This window comes from Bombus impatiens, unplaced genomic scaffold (genome assembly GCF_000188095.3).
Source record: "Bombus impatiens unplaced genomic scaffold, BIMP_2.2 scf_0257, whole genome shotgun sequence".
In the NCBI taxonomy this organism is placed as follows: Eukaryota; Metazoa; Arthropoda; class Insecta; order Hymenoptera; family Apidae; genus Bombus; species Bombus impatiens.
The window spans coordinates 279,375-291,597 of NT_176676.1; the positions used below are offsets into that span (position 1 = coordinate 279,375).

At 40.4% G+C, this 12,223-nt stretch overlaps 1 protein-coding gene across 3 annotated transcripts in view; it reads right to left on the bottom strand.

Moving 5' to 3' along the window:
* LOC100741939 (POU domain, class 6, transcription factor 1) overlaps positions 1-12,208 on the bottom strand; it is a 218,579-nt gene extending 206,371 nt beyond the window's left edge. For all 3 annotated transcript variants that reach the window (XM_033320177.1, XM_033320178.1, XM_003488630.4), the window contains exon 1: positions 10,304-12,208. The gene's annotated coding sequence lies outside the window, so the exon portion shown is untranslated. The remainder of the gene's footprint in view (positions 1-10,303) is intronic.
* Positions 12,209-12,223: the final 15 nt, after the last annotated feature.

A 12,223-nucleotide genomic window follows, 5' to 3' on the forward strand; every position in this document is an offset into this window, starting at 1 on the left:
GCGCGTAGATCACCGCGCTTTTAGAATTTTAGGCTCGGTCCAATTCGTAGCGAAAACGCGGACCGTTTCCACGAGCCGCGTCGGACGTTCTTGCCCACCAACGCTATAAATAACCGTGGGTAATCACCATATGGCCAAGCATGCCACCAAATACCCCGGCTTCTTCGCAGATGATCGCGAGTGACTTCGATTTCCTGATAGACGCATCACACTTCACTTGACAGTCGCGTTTCAACTTCCGGCCTGTGGGATGGTACCATCCATGAGAACATTGGGTTAGGAATTTAGGGATGACGTCGTTTCATGGTGTTAGAGAAGTCTGTTTTCTCTTATTTGAGAAATTATAATAAACTTCGAGCGATTGTCTTAGTGCGAGATTTTGGGAACTGTTTTGGAAAAGAATCGTAAATGAAGGAAATACGAATGGAAATTTGATCTACGAAACTATATGTATGAAGCCTTCGAATGATTGTTTCATGCGAAATTATATAGTTTTAGAGAAGAATTATGGATAAAGGAAATCGAAATGGAAATTCTATTTAAAAAATTATAGTGGAAGCTTCAAATGATTATCATGGTGTCAAATTTTGCAACTTCAGGAAAGTATTTCGAGTATTTAATATTCTGCCATGTAATTGTAAACTAAGATATATACTTCGGTGTAAAATATCTTTGATATAAAATAGGCAAAATACCAAGCTGCGGGTATATGCAAATGTATGCGATAACTACTCGAAGTGTCGTAATTTCGTAAAATAGTTTCATAAAATATGCTAGTCGCATGATAATCGTCAAAAATATTTATCAAATAGGATGCCCAAAGTATTACTTATTTCATTTCACAAAATTTGTAAAAAATATAAAAAGTATGCACACCTATATATTCGAATAAAGCATAAAAATTTCCTGAATGGTCTTCTTATTTCCAACAGGCAACCCCTCTCGTCGATCATAGCACCTGTCAACGAGAATTAACCGATACTCATGCTCCTGATAAAAGACTGGTTGTCTTCAGCGGGAAACAAATCGACTAATACCAAAATCTCTGTACCATCGAGAAAAAAGGAAGGGGCACGAATTGTTCGATGAAAGTACAAGGCTGTCTGCTAAAGGGCAAAAGAAAAAGAAAAGGTGCAAGTGAGAGGGAGAAAGTAGAAGAAGCCGGTATGGGTAACCCTACTACTTGAAACACGGCCAATAAAATGATCCCAGCGGGACCAGTTGGCAACCGCCCATCGCGACATTGTCCTTGCTGGCTTCTTTTCTTTCTCTCTTTCTCTTTTTTTTTTTGCACGATCCCGTAATCAATCGACCGGTCTAATGGCAACGCATAATCGCGGCTTTGTGGCGCCTGACCGTGCTCATAATGCTAAAGAGGCCGAGTAAAAAGGAAGCTTGAAACGCGTTTCCCTGTGTATGAAATGATTTGGTGGGACCGAGGCTGACAAAGGCAATTGCGATATTTGTGCAAGGCCTTTTTTGTTTCTACAGATTCGGTACTCCCCTTTGTGCGGAGTGGAGTGGAGTAATTGACTAGAAAAATATTGCATTGGATGAGAAAATTCTCTTTTGCAAATATTTTCGCGTTTTTATGGCTTGCAGAAAACAATTTATTGTGCAATAATTTACGTACTGCTTGCTAGATTTAAATTTCTTCCTTTCTACACTTTAAAAATGTCAAAGTAACTAGATCTAATATTTTTGTCAACTTTTCCTAACATTGAGTTTTCCAACATAATCGATATCTCAATCTACACAAAATACAATCTAGTTCACAATTTTCTACATTTCTTTTTCATCTTCTCTAAATACCAATGTCAATAAATAAAAAAGCCACACGTCTCCAAAGTCACATTTCTTAAAAAAGCAGATGTCTACCCAAATATCGCTCAACAAACTCAAACCTGCAAGATATCAAGTATGCGACTTCACACAGTGGCGTGTCAAACTCGAACCTTTCCATTCCTTTCACCGACTCGACTCGTTTAACCCCTCGATCCCTGGATCGCCCTTCCGGCAACTCGAAAGCGCAACCCCAAAGCGATGAAAGGATCTCTGTCCCTTATATCATCGTCGAGCTTGTTCGCTAAACGCTCGAAAACAGCACTATAGCAACGTATTCGATCGGAACACAGTAGTCACCGTGCTGCTGAATCGAGTTTCCTTCCCCTGCAGTCTCCAGTTGGTATCGAGTGATTCGAATTAATCTTTAACGCGCGTATGTAGGTAAGCGCGGCGGCTAAGTGCCGCCCGAGGTAATGGTCGTTCCGTGCGATACCATTCCGTCAGAAATCCGAGGGGCTTTGTCCCGAGTCACGAAACGCAAGGATTAAACCCAATACAGGCTTGCTAATGCGACTGTGCGAACGCCTCGACGAGGATGCATACAACCGGACGAATGTGCGTAAACGCAACGGATCTTCGATCTCACGACTCGCCATAAATTGGCTATCCAAAGGGATCTTCGAATTGACGTTGGGACGCCCCAAGATACGGGATTTGCGGGAAACGTTTGTGGTTAAGCACGATGCTTTCACGCCAAATGATTGCTTTGTTTACACGCTTCGAGAAGGGTTGAAATTTTAAAAGATGATTTCGAGAGATGACATAGTATATATGTTAAAAGTTTGGTGGATGGATACGATTGAAGATAGGTTTAGGTGCCCTAAACTCTGAAGTTTACGACAGTTTTTCGAATGCTGAAGTGATGTAAGTTTTGAGAAAAGGGCAGAAATGCTAGCGATTCTGTATTTAGGCGAAGGAAGGTTGAAACTTTGAATGACTTGGATTCAGGATGAATCGAGTGAATTAATATAATTTAAGAATTTCAATGGATAAGTGACGTTGGAGATAGGTTTACTTCAGAGTGTTCCGGAATCAGTAGAATGGTGCAGTATTCTAAGTTTTGGGGAAAAAAGTAAAAATGCTAGGAATTCTACGTTTATGCGTTTTAAAAGTCAATTGAAACCTTGTACAACGATTTCGAAGAGCGATTAAGGGTGAATTAGGAAGGTTATTGATTGAGGGTAAATTTTACTTCAAGACATTCGAGAGTTGGTATGATTTAAAGTTACAAAGGTTACAAGTTTTGGAATGCAAGTGAAGATGTTAAGAATTCTATTTGTCACAATTTACAATTTTAATGCAATGTGTAGTAACAAGAAGTTTGATAAACGGCTAGGTTGATGGCAGATTTAGTTCACAGGTTGGGACAGATGGTTACGTTGATGATTTTACGTTGTAAAATATTAGAAATTTTAAGAACAAGATAGAACTTTATCATAAATCTATTTTAACGAACATCGTGTTTATTAAAAACAAAACCCTAAACCACAAACGAATCTACAAACATCCAAAATTATGCGTATCGATATCATAAAACAACATACTCATAGAATAATTCATAATCTGTCAGTTCATTTTACGCAAATTATGTAAAATTGGTATTTCACTCGTATTTGTAAATCGTCGGCATTCCCCCGAGAAATTAGCCCAATTCTCGCAACGGTGGTCGCGGAGGTTGATCAAAAAGCGGAACATATCCGAGAACTTGCAGTGGTGGCTTTAAGTGAAAATAATCCGGAGAGAAGCGGAGACGATGAGAGAGAGAGAGAGAGACAGAGAGAGAGAGAGAGAGAGAGAGAGTGAGAGAGAGCGCTGGCATAATGTGGCGTCAAATTTTGGCACGGAGGATGGAAAATATGATGCGATATACGTAGGCGCGCGGGCAGAGACCATCCAGAGGAGCCGCAGGAAGAATATTTCATGTTTTACGGCGCCAGCGTCGTTGGGGTTGCGCCGGACAAAAAAAGTGTCAGCCCGCCGGCTAAATCAGAGCGTGAGTGCATTAAACTCCGAATTACCACAAATAGAACTTTAACCGCACATGCCCATTATAATGGTACCCCCTGCTGAAGATGTATTTACGTACTAAACCGCCTTCGCGGCTCACGCTGAGTCGTTGGAATTAACATCTGGCCCAAAGACGAGTTGCCTCGGTTCATTGGACCCTTTTTTTCGACCGACTTCAACGAGATTAACCGTCGTTGCTGAACAGTATTCGCGTTTCTCACTCGATCGAGCCGAAAAATCGCCAGATTCGTCGCCTCAACTATCCTTAATTAATTTCTAGTCGTATTAAATGCGTGTAATCGATGACTAATTTCTTAGTTCCTTTTTATTAAGTCAAGTGCGTTATTAAGTCATAAGCGTTAATTGTAAAGCAAATAATAAATAAAGTAGCTGTGAGTAATTTTTAGCGAATATGTGATAAGTGTGAAGAACATGAAATTTGATAATTAGGTTGATAAAATGGCTCTCACAGAGTGTTCTGCACATACTGCGTTTACTATATAATATAGAAATTGCAATATGTGCTGCAAACTTTTTTCTTAAAGTTACACGACGCAGGATACATTTTGTACTTGTTGCAAATTGTTTCAGTAAGAAGAGAAACTTATATAACAAATATACATATTATAAAATAACCAAGATCATTCTTCCTCCGTAGTGACTGCGTTTCAACATCTTTACTATGTCCACTACAACCATTCATGAAGAAATCCGAGCATTGTATGTACATGATAGTCGGCTTTTAATACTTTTATATTACATGATACACATAATTTGCCACTTTCTATACGATATAAGAGTATACTAAATGCAGGTAACATAATTTGCCACTTTTTATACAATATAAGAGTGTACTAAATGCAGATAAGATTTCAAATATATATCTTTCCCAAAAATTAAAATGTGATCGTCTGATAAGATGCTCTCTTACGTAAGATTGACGTGTCATACACATTACGCAAAGTAGCGAATATATTGACAAACGGACTTTATATAACGAAATATTCAAATGTATTAAATACTACGTTATTATTTCAGGCAAAGACAGGATTTCACAAGAATCTTTGACTAACTCATATGGTAATATGACGTGAAGTAACGAACGTGCTAATAATGAAAGAATTTATCATACATTATCCAGGAAATTATTATTTATAATGTGACGCAAGGTAACGAAGTGTTAATTATGCAAGGGATTTTCAGAGTAATCAAGTTTATAAAACTTTACTGAATAAAACACCCTTTCCAACAAAGATAGATTTTCTAAAAAAACTCTTTCACGAATTCAAAGAGTAATAACATTACTCGATGAAAATAGTATTCTACAAAATTTTTTGTTAAGCGCAAAGGTTAATGAGATACGTTAAGGTATTAGCAGCGTAGGAATTTTGTTAAGTAGATAACTTATCCAATAAGACAGCATTACCAATAAAGACAAAATTAAAAAAAAATCGTTAAGTCTGAAGAATGAAGCGTGGAAAAGTGATCAAAAAAATCTAGAGATCAAGAATAAAATAAAGAATAAAATTTCAAAACTAAGCACCCAAATAATCTACAGATCGAAATAATCAAATTTATCAAATCCTATCTCATACAGATAATAGATATTTCACAGAAACTTCCGTTAAGTACACGGAGTAGAGTCTCAAGACAAAATTATATACTCAAAGGCTCTAGAGACTATAGCGGCACATAAGCCAACAGAAAATTCGAATCTGGAGAGCCTCATATTATTGTACCAACGTTGTTTTGGTTTACAAAGTCTAAAGACAAACGAACTCCGGACAAAATGTTATTGGTAATCTTCAACCGGAGTTACATAAGAACTGCAACTTTGAACTTTTTGTAATAAGTCCGTCAATAAAAATGTATGAACGTGTTCCCTAGGAGAGAGTTGAATTGTTATCCTTTCTGCGATCAGCATAGTAGCATTGAGCGAGCGACGATTACGACCGGCATACACTATCTCTGTACTTGTACTTACATTGAATTTTAGTATAACTGACTATTACGATTTCATCCACTCGTTGCATTATTAAATACACCTACACGTTTAATAATCCACCTCAAGACCGTAACAATTAGAATCAAATATTAACCAATAAAGACAGAATTTCACAAAAATTTTCTCAACGTCAAATGAGCAACCAGTCAAAACTAACCACCCAAGGGCCCGAGAGATATAAATCAAGTATCATCTTGGTTGAAAAGGAGACAGACGTAAAATACGAGCGGAACATGGGTCCATTCTTCGGAGAATTAAAATTCTTGCCAGGGACCTTTCAGTGCTGCCAGCAAGCGCGAGAAGAAGTCCTCAATAGGGCGACGAGGCACGGAAATCTCAGGAGTGCTTTTACACGCAAATTAGGTCTATTAGGAACATCGAGCGTACAAAAACACTCGTGCCGTGGCATCACGCTTGTCCCTTGACGAGCAGGCCCGCCCCGTTACGCACGTGCGTGCTTCTTTATGAATTATTAGAATTAATGACACCTCACGCATCGCCTCGCGCTATGGGGCGTCACGTCGTCCAATTGCTTGCAGAAGGATTTGCCCTCAAAGGGAAAAAAGAAAGAAAAAAGTTTAAACTGCGAAAGGGTTTCATTTCTTATCTCTTCCACCCTCCGACAATTCATTTTTGTTTTTCAAAGAACCACTTGTGCAAAACGTGAACATTGTTCTTGCACGTCGTTGGTGAGGTAATGTATTGCTTAACATAATAGATTGTCTATTGAATACAGGATACAATCGCTCTAGTCTATTTTTTATATTCGATTTATTCTGAGGAGTTTCATGAAGTTTAGAAATTTTCCGATTAAATTTGTTAATCTATTTAACCATTAAAATATAGATTAAATTTTCAACAAACTGCATAAAACATTGCAACGTATTTTAATGATTGAAAATCGATCCGTACTTTTATTTACGTTAAAACCATGCTAATAATAATGATCATCCGTTAAAAAATAAATTTCACGGCGTTATAAATACCAATATCCAAAATAATTTTCAAGCATACTAAATTATTTCACCGAAACGATATCTGCCAAAATAATTCGAAACAAACAGATCGATCGAGTCGGTGGAATAACCGAAGAAAATCAATTTTCCAAATGAAGGAAAATTGCTTAATCGAATTTAAGGAGAGGGAGAGAGTGAATGTGTCGACGATTAATACGCGATATCGTGTTCGAGCACGAAAACGATGAGAAACACTCGATTCACATTTGACGCTCGAAGACGGTGGCGTAACTTGCTTAGCGGCGATGATTCGTGAGTCGATAATCGATGGAGGGCGCTGGATGGAAAATAGAGAAGCAAGGATACAAAGCGAGCTGGAAGTGGGTAAGTTGTCGAGCGAAACGTTATCGCGCGCCGGATCGTCGGCAGGGGTTGAATCGGCTAAAAGGGAGCTTGAATGGGGCTGCAAACGGGGGTTGACGAGCCGAGGGAAAAGGAGAACAGAGATAGAGGATAAACGTGGAGGAACGAGGAGAAATGTGCAAGGATTTAAGAAGGGGAAAGCATCGATTACTTTTCTTGACCTGGACAATATCCGCGTTCTCTCTATTACTCATCCCCCGCCTTACTTTTATTCATACTTTCGCTTTTCTCTTTTTCTTAGATCCGTGTGAACGCAGATCTTTTCTTTTAAATATCTACTTCTCTATGTTCCTTTTCTTACATGTTGTAAATATTCAATTCTATAAATGTTGTACTTGTATGGAAACTTATGAATTTTATGTTGCTTTTATCTTGTTTAATTGACAAAACATAGTTTTGGTTCCTATGCTGCGAAATATATTCTAAGGATGAAATTGAGAAATCTGTACTATTAGATGAAAACTATTTTTCAAAGAGAAGAATTTTCCCTGTTACAATTCAGAAGTAAAAAGTTTCTGAAGTTCCTGTCACCCTAAATAATCATCTGTTAAACCATTCAAGGAAAATTTCTTCTAATAAAGATTCGTTGTTCAATAAGAAGACCCTTCGTATACCCAAACTTGAGTTAAGTAAAACAATTTGTAACACCGCTTTTTCAATTTTCTTACGGAACCATCCTATATACATCGGAAGTACTTCAAGACAGATAAGGAGAAGCGTCGGTTTTTCTTCCCAAGTCGGCGGAGGGAACTACTGTCCCAACGATATCGCGAGTCGAGTGCTTCCTTTGGGATTTTCCGCTTTCGAATCTCCATCAACCGGCACTTTCCTCCTCTTTCTCCTCGCATTCCCTTCCTGGTTTTCCACGTCAAGCAAAGCGGTGCCCTCTCTTTCACTCGTTCTCCCTCTTTCTCGGCCAACCACTGCTCCAACCCTCTCCTCCTCTTTCAGCGACTCACCATGGTCCCGAGGCGGCAAGCAAAGAACTCTCCTACCCTCCGGTTGCTCGCACTGATTTTCTACCCTCGACACCCTTCCCATCCGGCAAACCACTCTGCACACCCTTCGTCCAACCTCCTACCCGCTTTCTATCCGCCCCTCAACCCCCGCGCGTCACTCGGTAGTCACGCTGCCAACACGTGCTCCTGTTTACCTCTCCAATCACATGGTCCGTGGAAACCGTGTGTGCCACGGTGGCCAACGTGGTCTCACTGACGGTGTCATTTCATCGAAAATATCTGGCACGCAGCGTATGCGCGGCTGGGTTAATTGGATTCATGACGAGTGCGTGCGTGTTCGACACGCACTTCGGATCGCGCGTACGCGCAACCCACCGGCTCCGGCATCATTCCGCCGATGATTTCGATGGAAACCGCGGCTCACCGGCCTCGTTTTTAACAGTGGAGGGTGGATGTCGGCCAGAGCGGTGGGGGTAGTCATCGAATTGCTGTAATGAAGAGCTCGCGGTACGCGTAGTGTCGCCAGTGGACGTTTAAAATTTCGCGATGACGCTTCTAGCCATTTACCTCGTGAATCATATTTCCGTTACTTCTCTTTTTTCTTCATCGTTTTTATTTGGTTAGAATTTTATCCTAATCGAGTGTATGCTTAGAAATATAAATAGGTTACATGATGTTTATTTAAAGTAATTGTGATCTATTGGTTAAAGCATATAACGACTCTGGGAATTTTTACGGTGTACTTGCTGCGGATTTTAATGTTGTAGTTTTTGACAGTGCCTAAAGTGTTTCAAGTTTTCTTTCTTGTAGACGAAGAAGACATTGTTTGAAATGACGAAACGAATTATAATACGATGAATTATAAGAAACAGATAAACAACTTCTTTTTGCCTTTTTTTGCTATAGAATGATCAAAAGACGTACAAAACGTCCAGAGATAAAATTAAATAATACGACAAACACAAGGAAATTTTATACCTAAAATCATTCAACTAAGAAACATGATTAAACTATCCATTGCAGGATTATAACAAGAAGCAAGAGTTTTATTCGCAAGAAGATGTTTTCTACGCTATATCCTTAAAAATCTTCGTAAACAGTAAACATCCTCGAACTTTCCGATACAAATATCATACAAAAGTTACCTATTTCCCAAGTTAAAAGTTACCTATTACCCAAAAGTCAACCTATTTCCACAGAAATGTTGACAACAATTTCTACAATCACATACGTCCACTATTACATACGTCCTATTACATACTATTACATACAGAATATTACATACGACCAATAGTAAGCTATGATTCTTTCTTTTTGTGAAGACGACCAATTCGAGAACAGCATGAGCAAAATAATTATTCGAAGGTTAAAGGAAACGGATCCTTCAGTTAGCATTTTCAGGTCACATTAGACGTAGACACGTACGCGATCGCGCATAATTATCACCCTAATTATTGGAACGCAGCTAAGTAGCCGCGGGGAATTATCACCGGCTTCGGGCGAACCGTGCAGAACCCAGCGCCGGTTTCAATCTCTCGCTAGCAACATTCCCGCGTGGCCGGGCCCCCGAGTAACTTTCTTAATTACAGAGATTAACTTCATGCTATCGGAGCAACGATTATCGCTCGCGAGCCTCGCAATTGCCTGGCCAGATATAAATACACGGCTGGATCGACCGAACCAAATTTTGATGGAAATATATGTGCCCTTTTCTTTTCGACTACTACCAATTACCACGATTATAGGGTTTTTCTATTAGATACGCTTCACATTGATATTTAATCTTTTCATCTTGATGTGTAATATAACGTTATCCATAAAATTAGACGTTTTATCTGAGATCGAAAATTCCTGTTAACCTCTTTTTATCGGGACATAAATAACATTGAGATACTTTCGTGTTCTACCAACCGATGTTCCCTGATGAAATGATAAAATTTTTATGAAACTTATCTATATTTAACGACAAGTATCAAACTATCTTTATGACTTGTAGAACAGAATCGATTTTTACATTATTCTATTTTCTAAGTAGATTTATCATTTATGTTATTTTCCTAAGTGTCCTATTTTAATATTGACGAGTAAGAGTTATGATTGACACTCACCTGAGACGACCTGTGATTGTTGTACGTGGGACGTCGTCCTGACGTAGATTCTCTCGACTGCTTGGTTCTATTTATTCACCCCGATACCACCTGCTCGAACGAACTGAAAATCTTCTTGCCGCGCTTCCCCAGTCTGACAAATTTTATCGCCTCTGAATAAAACTTCCCTCGACTGGAACACCAACGGATTCGACCGCAATTCCTCCGGCTTTCTGATTCGATCGATGACTTTCCTCGAGAGCACCTTTTCGTCGCCTCCTCTTTTTCTTTTTCACGATCCTCCGGTAATTTTCCAACGACCAGCGACGACAGATAACAGTCCGGATGGCGACGGTGGACCGACGTCGACGGACAAACGATTCACAAATACATCGACCGCCGGTGACATCAGCCTACTTAATTACGCCGGGTAATTGTGAGTAATTAGGAGCGATTAAGAAGCAAACAGTTAATAGCTCACAGCCCGATAATACGTCGACTCGATTCGTCGATCGTTCCAACTAACCCGGAAGGAATACTACTTCAGAAGTACCACCTTTGATTTTATTATAGAACTATTTTTTTTTTTTTTTTTATCAGAAACTCGATTGATAACTCAAACGTCTTGTATTTTACTGAAACAATCGCAATCCTCTTGTAATGATTCTTAAGTGAAAAACGTTGTGAGGTTTGTAAGTCAGTTCCCTTCGAAGATGATCATGTAACACAAAGATGGAACGAGCACAAAGTGCGCGGACGAGCGTTCCTTTAATGTGATTTTAATTATTCTATTTGTCAGACGGTGTGCGGCGACCGTGCTTATCGCGCGCGATTCCACGTCGAAGAACACAACGGCAGTCACGTGCGTGTCGCAATTACCCGCGGCGATAATTAGGAGTTTGTTAAAGTCTGAGTCCTTGTGTCGTCGTCAGTTTTATTACTGCATCGCCAGTGCGACGCGTAGTCGTTAGAAAACGTAATGATACGCGGCTCCTTCCTTGGATACACTCTAGACACGTACAACACACGGACGTTTCAGAGTTTGCCCGTTGATCAATCTTTCGCAGAATGTCTACGTTTATTGCCGTGCAATTAACTCGAGCCACCTGTCCGTAGCACCTGCCACGTTTAGTGCCTCCCGCACGTGGCTCTCCTGATAATATATTTTCGACAGTCTTCGATCATACGAGTAAAGCCTGGGCCCGCTATAATTCACTGAACGGAGTTCACTAGGTCTAAAATAAGTCACTCGAAGAACGTCTACGCTAGCAGTGTCCGTAGAGATCCGGCTTAATGAAGCCACGGGTCGGCTAATCGATCGCGACAACGCACAGTAGTTTCTGCACGTAGTGGTTAGACGACTGGCGATGGACACTTATTCCACTGCGTTTAGAACGCGTCACCGGTTTCAATAAATTCACCACACCGTAATAATCGACGAATAGTCAGGATTCGCGATGTGTCTATATATAACGTGTTCCTTTGGTGCGTCCACGTGCCGACTGAACGGCGCACGCACCTCTGCGCTATGATTCCCTGATCACTTTCGAACTCACACACTCGCCTACCACCGGCGTATTTCACAAACTTCCTCCACTCAAAGTCGTTCCTCTATCTTTCACATCCCGTCTGATGAGGTCCAGGAAGGTTTCTATTCCTCGCTCCTGTATCCTTTTCACTGTGGACTCGGATCGAACCCCTCGTGAAACAGGATCGATCAGACTCGACGCACTCTTTAACGAATCCCAAGATCGGTGATCCAAGATGATCGATCGCTGCTTGGACTGCTCGTTCTAGATCACGTTGGCTCGATCCTCGTGTCGCTGGCAGCGTGGTGTGCACGTTGCGCGGTCGAAGCTCGGCGCGAAAACTTGGACCTGAATCCTGACGGTCCGCAGTCTGGCTGCGTAGTGGCCCCGCTGTTGAGTCGAGGGAAGGCAA